This window comes from Oncorhynchus gorbuscha, linkage group LG02, assembly GCF_021184085.1.
Source record: "Oncorhynchus gorbuscha isolate QuinsamMale2020 ecotype Even-year linkage group LG02, OgorEven_v1.0, whole genome shotgun sequence".
Taxonomy (NCBI): Eukaryota; Metazoa; Chordata; class Actinopteri; order Salmoniformes; family Salmonidae; genus Oncorhynchus; species Oncorhynchus gorbuscha.
This window is the reverse complement of record NC_060174.1, coordinates 99,005,955-99,028,683: the sequence shown is the minus strand read 5'-3', so window position 1 is coordinate 99,028,683 and position 22,729 is coordinate 99,005,955.

Here is a 22,729-nt window from a genome sequence, read left to right as displayed (position 1 = left end):
TGCAGAGCCCCCAGATTTATTAACAAGGATTTCCACTGCCTATACATTTAGAAAGTTTAAAAAATACACAGCCTTTCTCTGTGTAGAATATTGTAACGCCTTTCCTGAAACTAAATGCACAGCTAAACAAAAGCACCATTATTCCACAGGCCAAGGAAGGCAGCAGGAACATGTGAAAACAGTGTCTGTGTATTTAATAATGCTCTCTTTTGTCCATGTTTTCTCAGTCATCTGTGCTAATTTAAGACCATTAAAGGCCACTCAAAGACTCCAGCTTAACCACTTAAGATTAGGACCTCTCCCATTTCCCATCTTTATCCCCCACATCAAAGATCAGAAGAGGACAGCCGGCACACCACCTCATAACCATCCATGCGAGAGGGGATCCGCAAAAATCGCCCTTTTTTCAAGTGAGGTCACTGCCAATTAGGGCTCAGCCCTGGGTCTCAATACACACAATCAACCCAGGAGGGTCTCAGCAATAAAGAGGAACCGCAGCCCAAATTCTCTCACTGATTAAACCTCTCTACTCTCTCTATACACACCCAGCATGCATGGAGTGGACCTCCAGCCTCGCCCACAGGTTCTCCCTTTGTCTATTCACTACACACTGACACGCTCAGCTCCAGCTCAACCCTCGCACCCCGGGTGCACCTACCCGGCATCCAGCACCTGTGCCCCTCCATAGGGGGAGTTCCGGAGAGGAACCCCTTCAGGCACCTCACAGATGGTTCCCAAATTACACCTTCATTACCCTTCCTGGCCCTCCGCCTCACTCTCCTCCTCAGGCCAGCACTTCCTCTCAACGATGCAACACTTCACAATGACTGGCTGTTTCTCCATCACCTCAGCTGCTGACAGCTTCCTTGGAGCACAGAGTAGGCCTTGATGAACAGGCTCCCATCCACCACACCACCTCTCTTCCTGCACCAAGCACAACAGGCTCCCATCCACCACACCACCTCTCTTCCTGCACCAAGCACAACAGGCTCCCATCCACCACACCACCTCTCTTCCTGCACCAAGCACAACAGGCTCCCATCCACCACACCACCTCTCTTCCTGCACCAAGCACAACAGGCTCCCATCCACCACACCACCTCTCTTCCTGCACCAAGCACAACAGGCTCCCATCCACCACACCACCTCTCTTCCTGCACCAAGCACAACAGGCTCCCATCCACCACACCACCTCTCTTCCTGCACCAAGCACAACACATGTCAACTGTCATCTGTCAATCACATTATTTTATAGGCTCACTAGAATTCTACTTCCTTGTTTTTTTTCTCCTCATGCCTCTTTAGTGAAGATATCAAGAGGACACAACCCTCCTGAGCACGATGTCATGGGAGTGGAATGTGTGTACAGAGAACTAAAACAACCCCAATGGCTTTTCACTGTGTCCCACTGTAAATGTTGATCTGAGGCCAATGGAAGGATCCCAGCGGAGCCTTGATTGATAATGACCATGAATGAACTGCTCGTTACAGAGTCTGTGTCTCCTTTTCCAACCTTTTAAATGGGTCAAAGTGAAATCATTAGTTCTGATAGGAAGGCAGAAAATAGATGCACCTAACATGCATGAGCAAGTGCCATTTGTATTATGTATTTGTATTTATGGATACCCATTGGCTGTTGCCAAGGCAGCAACTACTCTTCCTGGGGGCCAGAATAATTAAGTTAGTTATACATTTTTTAAAACATTATAATACATTCACAACAGATTTCACAACACATTAAGTGTGTTCCCTCAGGCCCCTACTCTACTACCACATATCCACAACACAAAATCCATTTGTACGTGTGTGGATAATGCGTATGTTATCATGTGTGTGTATGCATGTGTCTGTGCCTATGTTTGTGTTGCTTCACAGTTCCCGCTGTTCCATAAGGTGTTTTTTAATCTGTTTTTTTTTATCTAATTTTACTGCTTGCATGGGTTACTTGATGTGGAATAGAGTTCCATGTAGTCATGGCTCTATGTAATAGTGTGCGCCTCCCATAGTCTGTTCTGGACTTGGGGACTGTGAAGAGACCTCTTGTGACATGTCTTGTCGGGTATGCATGGGTGTCCGAGCTGTGTGCCAGTAGTTCAAACAGACACCTCAGTGCATTCAACATGTCAATACCTCCTACAACAATACCGCTCACAAATACAGGTAGTGATGAAGTCACTCTCTCCTCCACTGATACTGCAGGAATTTTCAGAAGGAGTGTGGGGTGCTAAGAGGTATCTCAAAAACAAACATGTCCATATTGGGCAGTACATTACTTTTTAGGTGTCCACAAGTCTGTGCCTATACTTGCAGTAACTGGGGCCATGGGCTGGGAACCCTGTGCGGTGAGATGGAAGGCATGTATGGTGAGACTTTGGAATAGCCGATCCTCGGTGTCATAGAGACGGGACATCGCATCGGCCTTCGTGTTGAGGGAACCTGGTCTGTAAGAGAGAGTGAACCTAAATCTGGTTTTAAAAAACAGCCCACCTTGCCTGACTCGGTTTCAGTCTCCTCGCTGCCCGGATATACTCCGGATTACGGTGGTCAGTCCAGATGAGGAAAGGTTGCTTGGCCCCCTCAAGCCAGTGTCTCCACACCTTTCAGGACCTTTACCACAGCTAACAACTCCCGGTCCCCCACATCATAGTTTCGCTCCGCCGGACGGAGCTTCTTCGAAAAGAAAGCGCAGGGGCGGAGCTTTGGTGGCGTGCCCGAGCGCTGTGATAGCACAGCTCCAACCCCAGCCTCGGATGCTTCCACCTCCACTATGAATGCCAAAGAGGGGTCTGGATGTGCCAACACGGGAGCGCTGTGATAGCACAGCTCCAACCCCAGCCTCGGATGCGTCCACCTCCACTATGAACGCCAAAGAGGGGTCTGGATGTGCCAACACGGGAGCGCTGTGATAGCACAGCTCCAACCCCAGCCTCGGATGCGTCCACCTCCACTATGAACGCCAAAGAGGGGTCATTCAACCGAATGAAAGCTCTGTCCGCTTCTGCCGACCACCGTAAACGCGCCGGCCCCCCCTTCAGCAGTGAGGTAATGGGAACCGCCTCCTGACCAAAACCCCGGATAAACCTCTGGTAGTAATTGGCAAACCCTAAAAACCACTGCACCTCCTTTACCGTGGTCGCAGCAGGCCAATTACGCACGGCCTTAAAGCGGTCACACGCCATCACCACCCCCGAGGTAGAAATGCGATAACCCAGGAAAGAAACGACTTGTTTGGAGAACACACATTTCCTTAACGTATAGGTCACGCTCCAGCAGTCACCCAAGTACCTTGTGCACCAGAGACACATGTGCGGCGCGTGTGGCGGAATAGATCAGGATGTCATCAATGTACACCACCACACTGGGAATCTCGTGTACAAAGGATTGAAAGACGGCTGGAGCATTCTTTAACCCATACGGCATGACCAGGTACTCATAATGGCCAGATGTGGTACTAAACGTGGTTTTCCACTCATCTCCTCCCCGAATACGCACCAGATTATACTCGTTCCTGAGGTCCAGTTTTGTGAAAAAAATGCGCTCCGTGAAATGATTCTACCGCCTTAGCGATGAGAGGTAGCGGGTAACTAAACCCCACTATGATGGAATTGAGACCTCGATAATCAATGCACGGATGCAGACCTCCCTTTTTTCACAAAAAAGAAACTTGAGGAGACGGGTGACTTGGAAGGCCGAATGTACCCCTGTCCCAGAGATTCACTGACATATGTCTCCATAGCCAATGTCTCCTCCTGTGACAATGGGTACACGTGACTCCTGGGAAGTGTAGCGTTTACCTGGAGGTTTATCGCGCAATCCCCCCGTTGATGAGGTGATAATTTGGTCGCCCTCTTCTTACAGATATTCTGAGGGGATGCGCACAGTGGAAACCTGTCTGGACTTTCCACCGACGTGGCACCGATGGAAACTCCTATACATCAACCTGAACACTCCTCTGACCACCCCTGGAGAGCCCCCTGTTTCCATGAAATCCTGGGATTGTGACTAGCCAGCCAGGGAATCCCCAGCACCACTGGAAAACCCTGGTGAATCGATAAGGAGGAGACTAATCCGCTCCCCATGATCCCCCTGCGTAACAATGTCCAATGGAACTGTGGCCTCCCTGACCAGCCCTGACACTAACGGTCGGCTATCTAGGGAGTGCACGGGGAAGGGTGGATCTATCGGCACCAGCGGAATCCCCAACCTATGGGCGAGTCCGCGATCCATAAAACTCCCAGCTGCGCCTGAATCGACTAGCGCCGTATGCTGGAGAGAGGTAGAAAACTTTATTTTTTTATACAAACAGGTGACCAACGGGGAGCTCTGGGTGAGTTTGGTGCTGACTCACCTGGGGTGACCGAGAAGTGTGCCCTCTCGACTCCCAGATGAGCTCCTCCAGCACCGATCGGAAGTGTCCTCTCCGACCACAGCTGGTGCAGGAGGAGCCTCCTCCTCCGGTCCCCCTCAATGTGACCCCCCCCTAACTCCATAGGTATGGGAGTGGGAGGACCAGGAAGTGGAACTGACAGGACCCTTTCTGAACGCCTGCGACCAGCTAGCAGATTGTCCAGTCGGATCGACATGTCATCGAGGGAGAGACTGACGTCCCGACAAGCTAGCTCCCTGCGGATGTCCTCCCGGAGACTACACCGGTAGTGATCCATCAGGGCCCTGTCATTCCACCCCGCCCCAGCAGCCACGGTCCGGAACTCCAGAGCAAAGTCCTGCGTGCTCCTCTTCTCCAGCTTAAGGTGTAACAGCCGTTCACCTGCCCCTCGGCCCTCTGGAGGGTGAACTCTGAGTAGTGGTCCCTGGCAGAGTCTGGGCTATTCCAAACAGCGTTGGCCCACTCCAGGGCTCTGCCCGTCAGGCAGGAGACGAGGACGCTCACACTCTCCTCATCCAAAGGCGTCGGCCAAACGGTAGCCAGGTAGAGTTCGAGCTGGAGCAAAAATCCCTGGCACCCTTCAGCCGGTCCAACGAGACGGAGTGCGCTGGGTCCGGAAACCGCTGGAGGAGTGGGTTGAGTCATCAAAGGAGGAGCTGGAGGCAAGGTAGGGAGACCACTCCTCTCCCATCGGTCCATTCTCTCCATCATTTGGTCCATCGCTGACCCGATACGATGGAGGATGGCCGTATGATGGAGGACGCGCTCCTCCATAGATGGAAGGGGGGTGGTCGTTGCTTCTGCTGACTCCATGGAATGGGGTGAGGGCTTCTGTCACGTCTTCCAGGAGTAGTGGGTGTGGAGTCAGGCGCAGAGAGCAGAGGTTTTAGGATAATCTTATAATGTATTCCGGTACAAAAACGGTCACGCCAAAAGCCAGGCGCATACAAAAGACCGGCCCAAACACAGGACCACACCATACTTCTATCCTCCTGATTCCTACTTACAAGCAAAAACTAAAGCAGGAAGTATGTACTAGTGACTTGCTCAACAGGGAAAGGGTCAGGTGACGCAGATGCTACGCTACAGGACTGTTTTGCTAGCACAGACTGTCATATGTTCCGTGATTCATCCAATGGCATTGAGGAGTATACCACCTCAGTCACCGGCTTCATCAATAAGCTCATCGACGACATCAAATCCACAGTGACCGTACGTACATATCCCAACCAGAAGCCATGGATTACAGGCAACATCCGCACCGAGCTAAAGGCAAAGCAGCCACTTTCAAGGAGTGGGACACTAATCCGGATGCTTACAAGAAATCCCGCTATGCCCTCAGACAAACAATCAAACAGGCAAAGCGTCAATGCAGGATTAAGACTGAATCCTACTACACCAGCTCTGACGCTCGTCGGATGTGGCAGGGCTTGAAAACTATTACTGACAACAAAGGGAAACCCAGCCGTGAGCTACCCAGTGACGTGAGCCTACCAGATGAGTTACATTTCTTTCATGCTCGCTTCGAGGGAAGCAACACTGAAGCATGCATGAGACCATCAGCTGTTCTGCATGACTGTGTGATCACATTCTCCGTAGCCGATGAGCAAGACCTTTAAACACGTCAACATTCACAAAGCCGCGGGGCCAGATAGATTACCAAGACGTGTACTCAAAGCATGCGTAGACCAACTGGTAAGTGTCTTCCCTAACATTTTCAGCCTCTACCTGACTGAGTCTGTAATACCTACATGTTTCAAACAGACCACCATAATCCCTGTGCCCAAGAAAGAGAAGGTAACCTGCCTAAATGATTACCACCCTGTAGCACCCACATCAGTGGCCATGAAGTGCTTTGAAAGGCTGGTAATGGCTCACATCAACACCATCATGCCAGAAACCCTAGACCCACTCCAATTTGCATACCGCCCCAACAGATCCAAAGATGACACAATCTCAATTGTACTCCACACTGCCCTTTCCCACCTGGACAAAAGGAACACCTATTTGAGAATGCTGTTCATTGACTACAGTTCAGCGTACCATAGTACCCACAAAGCTCATCACTAAGCTGAGACTAAACACCTCCCTCTGCAACTGGATCCTGGACTTCCTGATGGGCCACCTCCAGGTGGTAAGGGTTGGCAACAACACATCTCCCACGCTGATCCTTAACACTGGGGCCCCTCGGGGGTGTGTGGTTAGTCCACTCCTGTACTCCATGTTCACCCACAACTCCTATTCCATCATTAAGTTTGCTGACAACACAACAGCCTGATCACCGACAACGACGAGACAGCCTATAGGGAGAAGGTCATAGACCTGGCAGTGTGGTGCCAGGACAGCAATCTCTCCCTCAATGTAAGGAAGACAAAGGAGCTGGTCATGGACCATAGGGAAAGGAGGGCCGAACAGGCCCCCATTAACATAAACAGGGCTGAAGTGGAGCGGGTCGAGAGTTTCAAGTTCCTTGGTGTCCACATCACCAACAATCTATCATGGTCCAAACACAGCAAGACAGTTTGTGAAGAGGGCACGACAATACTTTTTCCCCCTCAGGAGACTGAAAATATTTGGCATGGGTCCCCAGATCTTCAAACATTTCTACAGCTGCTCTATCGAGAACATCCTGACCGGTTGCATCACTGCCTGGTATGGCAACTGCTCGGCATCTGACCGTAAGGCGCTACAGAGGGTAGTATGTACGGCCCAGTACATCACTTGGGCCAAGCTTCCTGACATCCAGGACCTAAATACTAGGCCTATATGCTTGGCCAGAGTGTCAGAGGTTGATACCAAAAATTTGTCAGACTCTAGTCATCCAAGTCATAGACAGTTCTCTACTACCGCACGGCAAGCAGTACCAGAGTGCCAAGTAAAGGACCAAAAGGCTCCTTAACAGCTTCTACCCCCAAGCCATAAGACTGCAGAACAATTAAATGTTGCTTTTAGATTCGTAGATTTTTTTTGGTTTATTCAGTAAATATTTTCTTAACTCTATTTACTGAGCTGCATTGTTGGTTCAGGGCTTGTAAGTAAGCATTTCATGGTAAGGTCGACACCTGTTGTATTCGGCGCATGTGACAAATAACATTTGATTTCATTTCGAAGTCTAACAAAACAGCCCCCACAATCTTTTTATCATCAATTTCTCTAAGCCAATCATCAGTCATTTGTGTAAGTGCTGTGCTTGTTGAATGACCTTCCTTATAAGTGTGCTGAAAGTCTGTTGTCAATTTGTTTACTGAAAAATAGCATAGTATCTGCTCAAGCACCATTTTTTCCAAACATTTTCAAAGAGTTGGTAACAGGCTGATTGGTTGGCTATTTGAGCCAGTAAAGGGGAAGGAAAGCAAGCAGTAGGGAGGCAGGCAGGGAGACAGGCAAGCAGTAGGGAGGCAGGCAGCAGGGAAGGGCAGGCAGGGAGACAGGCAAGCAGTAGGGAGGCAGGCAGGCAGCAGGGAAGGGCAGGCAGGGAGACAGGCAAGCAGTAGGGGGGCAGCCAGGCAGGCAGTAGGGAGGCAGGCAGGCAGCAGGGAAGGGCAGGCAGGGAGACAGGCAAGCAGTAGGGGGGCAGCCAGGCAGGCAGTAGGGAGGGAGGCAGGCAGCAGGGAAGGGCAGGCAGGGAGACAGGCAAGCAGTAGGAGCGCAGCCAGGCAGGCAGTAGGGAGGGAGGCAGGCAGGCAGTAGGGGGAGGCAGGCCGGCAGGGAAGGGCAGGCGGGAGACAGGCAAGCAATAGGGGGGCAGCCAGGCAGGCAGTAGGGAGGGAGACAGGCAAGCAGTAGGGAGGCAGGCAGCAGGGAAGGGCAGGCAGGGAGACAGGCAGGCAGTAGGGAGGGAGGCAGGCAGGCAGTAGGGGGGAGGCAGGCCGGCAGTGGGGAAGGACTGACTGATGACTGACCACCTCTGCAGTGGGATGACAATGGGAGACAAATGGGATGACAGTGGGAATGGATGGATGAGTCATAGCCAAGGCTCTCTTATGGAGAGTGCTTATAAGTGTTTCTCTGTACTGTGTACAAGAGGTGTTGAGAACATCCTGTTGTATCCAAATATAACATTGCCTATCATTGTTGGCATCTATGAAATCATCCTGAAGCCATTACATTGTGGTTGCTGTATTCCATGGGCAGAGGGAGGGAGGGACATGAAGATCAAAGAGCATTGACACAGGACAATAGAGGCACAGGGATAGGATTGTCATTGCTTGTGACATTCCAAACTCCAACTGAGCATGCTCTTAAGACACTCCCTCCTACAAGCTGTATATCCACCCCACCTCCCCATACACACACACAAACATACACACTCTCTGCCCAAGCCTCCTCCATCTCTCTCTCTCTCTCTCTCTCTCTCTCTCTCTCTCTCTCTCTCTCTCTCTCTCTCTCTCTCTCTCTCTCTCTCTCTCTCACTCTCTTCCTCCAGCTCTCTAAGGAGCAGCATCCAAATCCATTCGGTTAGATCATCGCAAAGCTATAAGCTATGCAGGCAGCTAATTATAGGCCACACTTTGGAGCGGAGGGCCGGATGTGACAGCATGCAGCGTTGGTGTGTGTGTTTGGCTAGGCTTCCAGCAGGAGATTGAATCCTAGCCCCTCCCACAGAGGACTGCAGCACTGACTCATACACGATCAAGGCAGAGATGGCCAGATTCTGCTGACTGACAATGAGCACACGCAAATACATTCCTCTATTAGCATCACGCACACACCCACGCACCCACACCTACACACACACACACACACACATACACACACACAGTCTACAGAGCCCAACTGGTTATCCAGGGATACATTAACAGAAGTGTATCCAAAATTCATTGACGAAGATGCTAAAGGCTGGGCTCTTTCCATTCTAGACTCTTTACCTTGACCCACTTCCTTTCAGTTAATGTGGCACTGGAATGCATGCAGGTTGCGCCGGTATTTGACAAAAGACAATTACAGAAATTCACATACATGATACAAGATGGCAAATATCTACAGGCATTTCAGTATGAATGAATAAAGGACAACACCCATTCACAAATACTGTACACATAGAAACAGCCTACGTAGGTGGCAATGGATGAGATCAGAATATAACTCATTCCAGACATATTCAGCCCAGCTGCTTTGGGAGCTCTAGCTTGCCTTTTTTTAGTTGTGAATGAATGTGTGACACTGCTGCTTGGCTCCGTGTGTCCCCCCTCCCTCATTCCCATCCTCCACCCAGCGAAAGGAGAGAGGTCCATTCATGCATTCAGTCAGCTGGGAGAGAGAGGAAATGGGGGAGGGCTGTGACGAACATATACAGTATATATATATATAAACATTATATATATACAGTGGGGAGAACAAGTATTTGATACACTGCCGATTTTGCAGGTTTTCCTACTTACAAAGCATGTAGAGGTCTGTAATTTTTATTATAGGTACACGTCAACTGTGAGACGGAATCTAAAACAAAAATCCAGAAAATCACATTGTATGATTTTTAAGTAATTAATTTGCATTTTATTGCATGACATAAGTATTTGATCACATTTACATTTACATTTAAGTCATTTAGCAGACGCTCTTATGCAGAGCGACTTACAAATTGGTGCATTCACCTTATGACATCCAGTGGAACAGTCACTTTACAATAGTGCATCTAAATCTTAAAGGGGGGGGGGGGGGTGAGAGGGATTACTTATCCTATCCTAGGTATTCCTTGAAGAGGTGGGGTCACCTACCAACCAGTAAGAATTCCGGCTCTCACAGACCTGTTCGTTTTTCTTTATGAAGCCGTCCTGTTCTCCACTCATTACCTGTATTAACTGCACCTGTTTGAACTTGTTACCTGTATAAAAGACACCTGTCCACACACTCAATCAAACAAACTCCAACCTCTGCACAATGGCCAAGACCAGAGAGGGTGTAAGGACATCAGGGATAAAATTGTATGCCTGCACAAAGCTGGGATGGACTACAGGACAATAGGCAAGCAGCTTGGTGAGAAGGCAACAACTGTTGGCGCAATTATTAGAAAATGGAAGAAGTTCAAGATGACGGTCAATCAGCCTCGGTCTGGGGCTACATGCATGATCTCCCCTCGTGGGGCATCAGTGATCATGAGGAAGGTGAGGGATCAGCCCAGAACTACATGGCAGGACCTGGTCAATGACCTGAAGAGAGCTGGGACCACAGTCTCAAAGAAAACCATTAGTAACACACTACGCCGTCATGGATTAAAATCCTGCAGCGCACGCAAAGTCCCCCTGCTCAAGCCATGTCCAGACCCGTCTGAAGTTTGCCAATGACCATCTGGATGATCAAGAGCAGGAATGGGAGAAGGTCATGTGGTCTGAGGAGACAAAAATATAGCTTTTTGGTCTAAACTCCACTCGCCGTGTTTGGAGGAAGAAGAAGGATAAGTACAACCCCAAGAACACCATCCTAACCGTGAAGCATGGAGGTGGAAACATCATTCTTTGGGGATGCTTTTCTGCAAAGGGGACAGGACGACTGCACCATATTGAGGGGAGGATGGATGGGGCCATGTTTTACATTTACATTTAAGTCATTTAGCAGACGCTCTTATCCAGAGCGACTTACAAATTGGTGCATTCACCTTATGACATCCAGTGGAACAGCCACTTTACAATAGTGCATCTACATATTTTAAGGGGGGGGTGAGAAGGATTACTTTATCCTATCCTAGGTATTCCTTAAAGAGGTGGGGTTTCAGGTGTCTCCGGAAGGTGGTGATTGACTCCGCTGTCCTGGCGTCGTGAGGGAGTTTGTTCCACCATTGGGGAGCCAGAGCAGCGAACAGTTTTGACTGGGCTGAGCGGGAACTGTACTTCCTCAGTGGTAGGGAGGCGAGCAGGCCAGAGGTGGATGAACGCAGTGCCCTTATTTGGGTGTAGGGCCTGATCAGAGCCTGGAGGTACTGAGGTGCCGTTCCCCTCACAGCTCCGTAGGCAAGCACCATGGTCTTGTAGCGGATGCGAGCTTCAACTGGAAGCCAGTGGAGAGAGCGGAGGAGCGGGGTGACGTGAGAGAACTTGGGAAGGTTGAACACTAGACGGGCTGCGGCGTTCTGGATGAGTTGAAGGGGTTTAATGGCACAGGCAGGGAGCCCAGCCAACAGCGAGTTGCAGTAATCCAGACGGGAGATGACAAGTGCCTGGATTAGGACCTGCGCCGCTTCCTGTGTGAGGCAGGGTCGTACTCTGCGGATGTTGTAGAGCATGAACCTACAGGAACGGGCCACCGCCTTGATGTTAGTTGAGAACGACAGGGTGTTGTCCAGGATCACGCCAAGGTTCTTAGCGCTCTGGGAGGAGGACACAATGGAGTTTTCAACCGTGATGGCGAGATCATGGAACGGGCAGTCCTTCCCCGGGAGGAAGAGCAGCTCCGTCTTGCCGAAGTTCAGCTTGAGATGGTGATCCGTCATCCACACTGATATGTCTGCCAGACATGCAGAGATGCGATTCGCCACCTGGTCATCAGAAGGGGGAAAGGAGAAGATTAATTGTGTGTCGTCTGCATAGCAATGATAGGAGAGACCATGTGAGGTTATGACAGAGCCAAGTGACTTGGTGTATAGCGAGAATAGGAGAGGGCCTAGAACAGAGCCCTAGGGGACACCAGTGGTGAGAGCGCATGGTGAGGAGACAGATTCTCGCCACGCCACCTGGTAGGAGCGACCTGTCAGGTAGGACGCAATCCAAGCGTGGGCCACGCCGGAGATGCCCAACTCGGAGAGGGTGGAGAGGAGGATCTGATGGTTCACAGTATCGAAGGCAGCCGATAGGTCTAGAAGGATGAGAGCAGAGGAGAGAGAGTTAGCTTTAGCGGTGCGGAGCGCCTCCGTGATACAGAGAAGAGCAGTCTCAGTTGAATGACTAGTCTTGAAACCTGACTGATTTGGATCAAGAAGGTCATTCTGAGAGAGATAGCGGGAGAGCTGACCAAGGACGGCACGTTCAAGAGTTTTGGAGAGAAAAGAAAGAAGGGATACTGGTCTGTAGTTGTTGACATCGGAGGGATCGAGTGTAGGTTTTTTCAGAAGGGGTGCAACTCTCGCTCTCTTGAAGACGGAAGGGACGTAGCCAGCGGTCAGGGATAAGTTGATGAGCGAGGTGAGGTAAGGGAGAAGGTCTCCGGAAATGGTCTGGAGAAGAGATCTTGAGATCTTGGCCAACAACCTCCTTCCCTCAGTAAGAGCATTGAAGATGGGTCGTGGCTGGGTCTTGCAGCATGACAACGACCCGAAACACACAGCCAGGGCAACTAAGGAGTGGCTCCATAAGAAGCATCTCAAGGTCCTGAAGTGGCCTAGCCAGTCTCCAGACCTGAACCCAATAGAAAATCGTTGGAGGGAGCTGAAAGTCCGTATTGCCCAGCGACAGCTCCGAAACCTGAAGGTCTGTATGGAGGAGTGGGCCAAAATCCCTGCTGCAGTGTGTGCAAACCTGGTCAAGAACTACAGGAAACGTATGATCTCTGTAATTGCAAACAAAGGTTTCTATAACAAATATTAAGTTCTGATTTTCTGATGTATCAAATACTTATGCCATGCAATAAAATGCAAATTAATTACTTAAACATCATACAATGTGATTTTCTGGATTTTTGTTTTAGATTCCATCTCTCACAGTTAAAGTGTACCTATGATACAAATTACAGACCTCTACATGCTTTGTAAGTAGGAAAACTAGCAAAATCGGCAGTGTATCAAATACTTGTTCTCCCCACTGTATATATATATATACATAGTTGAAGTATACATACACTTAGGTTGGAGTCATTAAAAATCGTTTTTCAACCACTCCACAAATTTCTTGTTAACAAACTATAGTTTTGGCAAGTTGGTTAGGACATCTACTTTGTGCATGACACAAGTCATTTTTACAACAATTGTTCACAGACAGATTATTTCACTGCATCACAATTCCAGTGGGTCAGAAGTTGACATACACGAAGTTGACTGTGCTTTTAAACAGCTTGGAAAATTCCAGAAAATTATGTCATGGCTTTAGAAGCTTCAGATAGGCTAACTTGACATCATTTGAGTCAATTGGAGGTGTACCTGTGGATGTATTTCAAGGCTTAACTTCAAACTCAGTGCCTCTTTGCTTGACATCTTGGGAAAATCAAAAGAAATCAGCCAAGACTTCAGAAAAACAATTGTAAACCTCCACAAGTCTGGTTCATCCTTGGGAGCAATTTACAAACGCCTGAAGGTACCTCGTTCATCTGTACAAACAATGTTATGCAGGTATAAACACCATGGGACCATGCAGCCGCCATACCACTCAGGAAGGAGACGTGTTCTGTCTCCTGGAGATGAACATACTTTGGTGCGAAAAGTGCAAATCAATCCCAGAACAACAGCAAAGGACATTGTGAAGATGCTGGAGGAAACAGGTACAAAAGTATCTATATCCACAGTAAAACAAGTCCTATATGGACATAATCTGAAAGGCCGCTCAGCAAGGAAGAAGACGCTGCTCCAAAACCGCCATAGCCAGACTGCGTTTTGCAACGGCACATGGGGACAAAGATCGTACTTTTTGGAGAAATGCCCTCTGGTCTGATGAAACAAAAATAGAACTGTTTGGCCATAATGACCATGGTTATGTTTGGAGGAAAAAGGGGGAGGCTTGCAAGCCGAAGAACACCATCCCAACCGTGATGCACGGGGGTGGCAGCATCATGTTGTGGGGGTGCTTTGCTGCAGGAGGGACTGGTGCACTCCACAAAATAGATGGCCTCATAAGGGAGGAAAATTATGTGGATATATTGAAGCAACATCTCAAGACATCAGTCAGGAAGTTAAAGCTTGGGTGCAAATGGGTCTTCCAAACGGACAATAACCCCACGCATACTTCCAAAGTTGTGGCAAAATGGCTTAAGGACAACAAAGTCAAGGTATTGGAGTGGCCATCACAAAGCCCTGACCTAAATCCTATAGGAAATTTGATGACAGAACTGAAAAAGCATGTGCGAGCAAGGAGTCCTAATAACCTGCCTTAGTTACACCAGCTCTGTCAGGAGGAATGGGCCAAAATACACACACACACACACACACACACACACACACACACACACACACACACACACACACACACACACACACACACACACACACACACACACACACACACACACACACACACACACACACACACACACACACACACACACACACACACACACACTTCCGTTCAAAAGTTTGGGGTCACTTAAAAATGTCCTTGTTATTGAAAGAAAAGCACATTTTTTTGTCCATTAAAATAACATCAAAATGATCAGAAATACAGTGTAGACATTGCTGATGTCGTAAATGACTATTGTTGCTGGAAAAGGCAGTTTTCTTATGGAATATCTACATAGGTGTACAGAAGACCATTATCAGCAATCACTCCTGTGTTCCAATGGCACGTTGTGTTAGCTAATCCAAGTTTATCATATAAAAAAGAGTTTCTTCTGAAACTCGTCAATCTATTCTTGTTCTGAGAAATGAAGGCTATTTCATGCGAGGAATTGCCAAGAAACTGAAGAACTCATACAATGCTGTGTACTACTCCCTTCACAGAATAGCACAAACTGGCTCTAACCAGAATAGAAAGAGTGGGTCTGGCCTTCTAGGCAGAGTTGCAAAGAAAAAGCCAGATCTCAGACTGGCCAATAAAATTAATTAAGATATATTAAGATGGACAAAATAACACAGACACTGGGCAGAGGAACTCTGCCAGAAGGCCAGGCCTTTCTACTGACTCTGAAACACGAAAGATTCCCAGGGTCCCTGCTCATCTGCATGAACGTGCCTTAGGCATGCTGTAAGGAGGCATGAGGACTGCAGATGTGGCCAGGGCAATAAATTGCAATGTCCGTACTGTGAGACGCCTAAGACAGCGCTACAGGGAGACAGGACGGACAGCTGATCGTCCTTGCAGTGGCAGATCATTTGTAACAACACCTGCACAGGATCGGTACATCCGAACATCACACCTACGGGACAGGCACAGGATGGCAACAACAACTGCCCGAGTTACACCAGGAACACACAATCCCTCCATCAGTGCTCAGACTGTCCGCAATAGGCTGAGAGAGGGCTTGTAGGCCTGTCCTCACCAGACATCACCGACAACAACGTCGCCTATGTGCACAAACCCACCGTCGCTGGACCAGACAGGAATGGCAAAAAGTGCTCTTCACTGACGAGTCACGGTTTTGTCTCACCAGGGGTGATGGTTGGATTCGCGTTTATCATCGTAGGGATGAGCGTTACACAGAGGCATGTACTCTGGAGCGGGATTGATTTGGAGGTGGAGGATCCGTCATGGTCAGGGGCGGTGTGTCACAGCATCATCGGACTGAGCTTGTTGTCATTGCAGGCAATCTCAGTGCTGTGCGTTTACAGGGAAGACATCCACCTCCCTCATGTGGTAGCCTTCCTGCAGGCTCATCTTGACATGACCCTCCAGCATGACAATGCCACTAGCCATACTGCTCTTTCTGTGCGTGATTTCCTGCAAGACGGGAATGTCAGTGTTCTGCCATGCACTGCAGTACTTAATGCAGCTGGTGGCCACACCAGATACTGACTGTTACTTTTGATTTTGAACCCCCCTTAGTTCAGGGACAAATTATTCCATTTCTGTTAGTCACATGTCTGTGGAACTTGTTCAGTTTACAGTCTGTTGTCGAATCTTGGTATGTTCATACAAATATTTACACATGTTCAGTTTGCTGAAAATAAACGCAGTTGACAGTGAGGACGTTTCTTTTTTTGCTATTTATACACACACACACACACACACACACACACACACACACACACACACACACACACACACACACACACACACACACACACACACACACACACACACACACACACACACACACACACACACACACACAGTGAATATCTGGGTTTTCTTGATTTTTACTATTTTCTACATTGTAGAATCACATAGTAACCATAAAAGTGTTAAACAAATCCAAATTAATTTGAGATTCTTCAAAGTGGTCACCCTTTGCCTTGATGACAGCTTTGCACACTCGGCATTCTCTCAACCAGCTTCATTTAAATTAACAGCTGTGCCTTGTTAAAAGTTCGTTTGTGGAATTTCTTTCCTTCTTAATGCGTTTGAGCCAATCAGTTGTATTGTGACAAGGTAGAGGTGGTGTACAGACGATAAACCTATTTGGTAAAATACCAAGTCCATATTAAGGCAAGAACAGCTCAAATAAGCAAAGAGAAATGACAGTCCATCATTATTTTAAGACATGAAGGTCAGTCAATGCAGAAAATGTCAAGAACTTAGACAGTTTCTTTAAGTGCAGTTGCAAAAACCATTAAGCGCGATGATTTAACTGGCTCTCATGACGACCGCCACAGGAAAGGAAGACCCAGAGTTACCTCTGCTGCAGAGGATAAGTTCATTAAAGTTAACTGCACCTCAGATTGGGGCCCAAATAAATGCTTCACAGATGTCAAGCAACAGACATCTTAACATCAACTGTTCAGAGGATACTGCCTGAATCAAGTCTTCATGGTCAAAGAAACCTATACTAAAGGACACCAATAATAAGAAGAGACTTGCTTGGGCCAAGAAACACAAGCAATGGACATTAGACCAGTGGAAATCTGCCCTTTGGTCTGATAAGTCCAAATGAAAGATTTTTGGTTCCAACTGCAGTGTCTTTGTGAGACGCATAGTAGGTGAACGGATGATCTCTGCATGTGTGGTTCCCAGGGTGAAGCATAGAGGAGGAGGTGCGATGGTGCTTTGCTGGTGACACTGTGATTTATTTAGAATTCAAGGCACACTTAACCAGCATGGGTACTACAGCATTCTGCAGCAATATGCCATCCATTCTGGATTGAGTTTAGTGGGACTATCATTTGTTTTTCAACAGGACAATGACCCAAAACACACCTTCAGGCTGTGTAAGTGCTCAGCATATGTGGGAACTCCTTCAAGACTTTTGGAAAAGCACTCCTCATGAAGCTGGTTGAGAGAATGCCAAGAGTGAGCAAAGCTGTCATCAAGGCAAAGGGTGGCTACTTTGAAGAATCTCAAATGTAAAATATATTTTGAGTTGTTTTTACACTTTTTTTTGTTACTACATGACTCCATATTTGTTATTTCATATTTCATTTCTTCACTATTCTACAATGTAGAAAATAGTAAAAATCAAGAAAAACCCTGAATGAGTAGGTGTGTCCAAACTTTTGACTGGTACTGTATATGAATAATTCACCTGGATTATATCACTGCTAGAGCAGAGGGGGGAGGGATAGGAGAAAAGAGCAGACCCCCTCCCTCACCCTGCTCCTCTAGTATGAGTCAGACAGGCCAGTTCCCTTGATGCACTGCAGAAGCATAGTGTGACGTCCCCCCCCGTCTCTGCCCCCCGACTGAACCAGCTTTCTGTCTCACATACACACACACCAACACCACAGAGCAAGTGTCATTCACAAACACACAATCATCCTCACCAGCGAAATAACAAATGAGATGCGGAAGACAAGGGTTGCGACACTCCAAAATAACTTCATTCATGAGCAACATTCAGATGTTTCCTGCCAGGTTTAGCACAGAGACAAAAAGGCATGATTCACTTTAACAATGTCAGCCTGTTTTGAAATGATGCCACTGGGGTAGGCGAGGCTGAGGGGGAGTGAGTCAGAGTGGTGAGGATGAGGAGCAGGTGAGGATGAAGATGAAAACGAAGCTGAGGGGGTGTGCTGAGCGGAGCGCCAAGCCAGCATGTGGGGTGTAGAGCGTCTCTGCTGTCTTTCCCCCGTGGCAACGGCAGCTCGACAATGAGTCACCGCTGCTCATCCGTAACCCCCGGCGACCAGCCCTCCCTCCCTCCTCCCACCAGCCAGTGCTAGCTAGCATCCTCTCCTCTCCACCCACCAGCCAGTGCTAGCTAGCATCCTCTCCTCTCCTCCCACTGTCAGGCTGACCTTATCAGTAGTCAGCCCCTTTCACAGCCCCTGCCTCCCATCCCCCAACAAACTCTCTCTCACACACACACACACACACACACCACAGTACCCATATGAAGGGAGCGAGGGAATGGGAGATGGGGAGGGCCAGGATGACTCACATGTCAGTGGTAACAGGCGACACACCTACCTCCACACCAACCTGCTTGCTAAATCCCTTTCCCTGAAATCTGTTTATTTTTTACAATGAGGTCATTTGACTGCCCGCAATTTACATGAGGCTGATGTGGGTTGTTACCAATAGCAAGTACTAAGTGCTTCTCCCCAAGGAAGTCACACAGGACAGGGGAATGAGGTGATGGCCACTTAGCACCTGGGAGCCAGTACACATGGGCCATAACACTGAAGCAGGAAGAGTAACCCGGCTCATTTCCATCAAATCTAAATGTCCCTTGATACACTATTTATACAAAAGTATGTGGACACCCCTTCAAATGAGTGGATTTGAACATTTTCAGCCACACCCGTTGCTGACAGGTGTATAAAAATCAATCACACCGACATGCAATCTCCATAGACAAACATTGACAGTAGAATGACCTTACTGAAGAGCACAGTGACTTTCGAAGTGTCACCGTCATAGGATGCCACCTTTCTTCAAATTTCTGTCTCGGTCAACTATAAGTGCTGTTATTGTGAAGTGGAAAAGTCCAGGAGGAACAAAAGCTCACAGAACGGGACCGCCGAGTACTGAAGCGTGTAGTGAGTAAAAATCTGTCCTCAGTTGCAACTCACTACAGACTTCCAATCTGCCTCTGGAAGCAACGTCAGCACAATAACTGTTAGTCGGGAGCTTCATGAAATGGGTTTCCTTGGCCGAGCAGTGGCAAACAAACCTAAGATCACCATGCGCAATGCCAAGCGTCGGCTGGTGTGGTGTAAAGCCGCAATTGGAAATGCCTTCCCTAGAGTGATGAATCACGCTTCACCATCTGTCAGTCCGACAGACTTATCTGGGTTGTCAGATGCCAGGAGAACGCTCCCTGCCCCAATGCATAGTGCCAACTCTAAAGTTTGGTGGAGGAGGAATAATGATCTGGGGCTGTTTTCCATGGTTCGGGATTGGCCCTATAGTTCCAGTGAAGGGAAGTCTTAACGCTACAGCATACAATAACATTCTATACGATTCTGTGTTTCCAACTTTGTGGCAACATTTTGGGTTCCTGTTTCAGCATGACAATGCACAAACGAGGTCCATACAGAAATGGGTTGTCGAGATCGGTGGAAGAACTTGATTGGCCTGCACAGAGCCCTGACCTCAACCCCATCGAACACCTTTGGGATGAATTGGAACGCCGACTGGGAATCAGGCCTAATCGCCCAACATCAGTGCCCGACCTCACTAATGCGCTTGTTTTTATATTGATTTTTTATTTCACCTTTATTTAACCAGGTAGGCTACTTGCAACTGCGACCTGGCCAAGATAAAGCGTAGCAATTCGACACATACAACAACACAGAGTTACACATGGAATAAACAAAACATACAGTCAATAATACAGTAGAACAAAAGAAAACAAAAAGTCTATATACAGTGAGAGCAAATTAGGTAAGTTAAGGAAATAAATAGGCCAAAGTGGAAAAAGTAATTACAATATAGCAATTAAACACTGGAATGGTAGATCGGCAGAAGATGAATGTGCAGGTAGAGATACTGGGGTGCAAAGGAGCAAAATAAATAAATAGCAGTATGGGGATGTGGTAGGTAGATAGATGAGCTGTTTACAGATAGGCTAAGTACAGGTGCAGTGATCTGTAAACTGCTCTGACAGCTGGTGCGTAAAGCTAGTGAGGGAGATGTGAGACTCCAGCTTCAGAGAGTTTTGCAATTTGTTCCAGTCATGGGCAGCAGAGAACTGGAAGGAAAGACGACCAAAGGAGGAATTGGCTTTGGGGGTGACCAGTGAGATATACCTGCTGGAGCGAGTGCTACGAATGGGTGCTGCTATGGTGACCAGTGAGCTGAGATAAGGCGGGGCTTTACCTAGCAGAGACTTGTAGATAACCTGTAGCCAGTGGGTTTGGCGACGAGTATGAAGCTAGGGCCAACCAACGAGAGCGTACAGGTCGCAATGGTGGGTAGTGTATGGGGCTTTGGTGACAAAACGGATGGCACTGTGATAGACTGCATCCAGTTTGTTGAGTAGAGTGTTGGAGGCTATTTTATAGATGACATCACCGAAGTAGAAGTTCGGTAGGATGGTCAGTTTTACAATGGTATGTTTGGCAGCATGAGTGAAGGATGCTTTGTTGCGATATAGGAAGCCGATTCCAGATTTAATTTGGGATTGGAGATGCTTAATGTGAGTCTGGAAGGAGAGTTTACAGTCTAACCAGACACCCAGGTATTTGTAGTTGTCCATGTATTCTAAGTCAGAGCCGTCCAGAGTAGTGATGCTGGACGGGCGAGCAGGTGCGGGCAGCGATCGATTAAAAAGCATGCATTTAGTTTTACTTGCGTTTAAGAGCAGTTGGAGGCCGCGGAAGGAGAATTGTATGGCATTGAAGCTCGTCTGGAGTTTAGTTAACACAGTGTCCAAGGAGGGGCCAGAAGTATACAGAATGGTGTCGTCTGCGTAGAGGTGGATCAGAGAATCACCAGCAGCAAGATCAACATCATTGATGTATACAGAAAAGAGTCGGCCCGAGAATTGAACCCTGTGGCACACCCATAGAGACTGTCAGAGGTCCAGACAACAGGCCCTCCGATTTGACACACCGAATTCTATCAGAGAAATAGTTGGTAAACCAGGCGAAGCAATCATTTGAGAAACCAAGGCTGTCGAGTCTGCCAATAAGAATGTTGTGATTGACAGTCGAAAGCCTTGGCCAGGTCGATGAATACGGCTGCACAGTAATGTCTCTTATCGATGGCGGTTATGATGTCGTTTAGAACCTTGAGCGTGGCTGAGGTACACCCATGACCAGCTCTGAAACCAGATTGCATAGCGGAGAAGGTATGGTGGGATTCGAAATGGTCAATAATCTGTTTGTTAACCTGGCTTTCGAAGACCTTAGAAAGACAGGGTAGGATAGATATAGGTCTGTAGCAGTTTGGGTCTAGAGTGTCACCCCCTTTGAAGAGGGGGATGACCACTGCAGCTTTCCAATCTTTGGGAATCTCAGACGATACGAAAGAGAGGTTGAATAGGCTAGTAATAGGGGTTGCAACAATTTTGGCATATCATTTTAAAGAGGGTCCAGATTGTCTAGCCCAGCTGATTTGTAGGGGTCCAGATTTTGCAGCTCTTTCAGAACATCGACTATCTGGATTTGGGTAAAGAAGAAATTGTGGGGTTTTGGCAGGTTGCTGTGGAGGGTGCCGGGCAGTTGACCGGGGTAGAGGTAGCCATGTGGAAAGCATGGCTAGCCGTAGAGAAATGCTTATTGAAATTCTCAATTATAGTGGATTTATCGGTGGTGACAGTGTTTCCTAGCCTCAGAGCAGTGGGCAGCTGGGTGGAGGTGCTCTTATTCTCCATGGACTTTACAGTGTCCCAGAACTTTTTTGAGTTCAAATTTCTGCCTTGCTTGCCTTAGCTTTTCTAACTGCCTGTGTATATTTGTTCCTAACTTTCCTGAAAAGTTGCATATCATGCTATTCGATGCGAATGCAGAACGCCACAGGATGTTTTTGTGCTGGTCAAGGGCAGAAAGGTCTGGCGTGAACCAAGGACTATATCTATTCCTAGTTCTACATTTTTTGAGAGGGGCATGCTTATTTAAGATGGTGAGGAAGACACTTTTAAAGAATAGCCAGGCATCATCTACTGACGGGATGAGGTCAATGTCATTCAGGATACCCCGGCCAGGTCGATCTTTGCAGTAGTATGCTTCGGTGGTAGCACAGGAGCCCTGGCCGGGCTAGCTTCAAGTTAAATTGGTGCTTGTTCTGGGATGGAAACGCTAACCATGCTAAATGCTATATCTTAGGCATATGTGAACAAGAAGTGGAATGTTATCTATATTTACTTTTTTTTAACCCAGGCTAGGTATAGGATACAAGTTGACAGAAGATACTCTTTTAGATGACAAGTAACAAGCTCCACCCCCTCACCTCTGCCTACTTTATTGCCGACGTGATGCTATGGGGTGTAGACCATGTTAACTCAAAATGCAGAAGAGAAGACCTCAATGAAAGTGTTCTTATTCAGTTACTTACAGCCAGTGCATTCAACTACAGTAGGTAAAACCACATATGTCAGAACTTTCCTGAATAAAACTACGTTGTCAACATATTTTGACAAAGTGATTTATTTAATGAAATCTAGAACACACAGATTCTCTGAAGGGTACATTCAGGCTTACATTATTTAAGCGTGGGATTTCAATTTGGT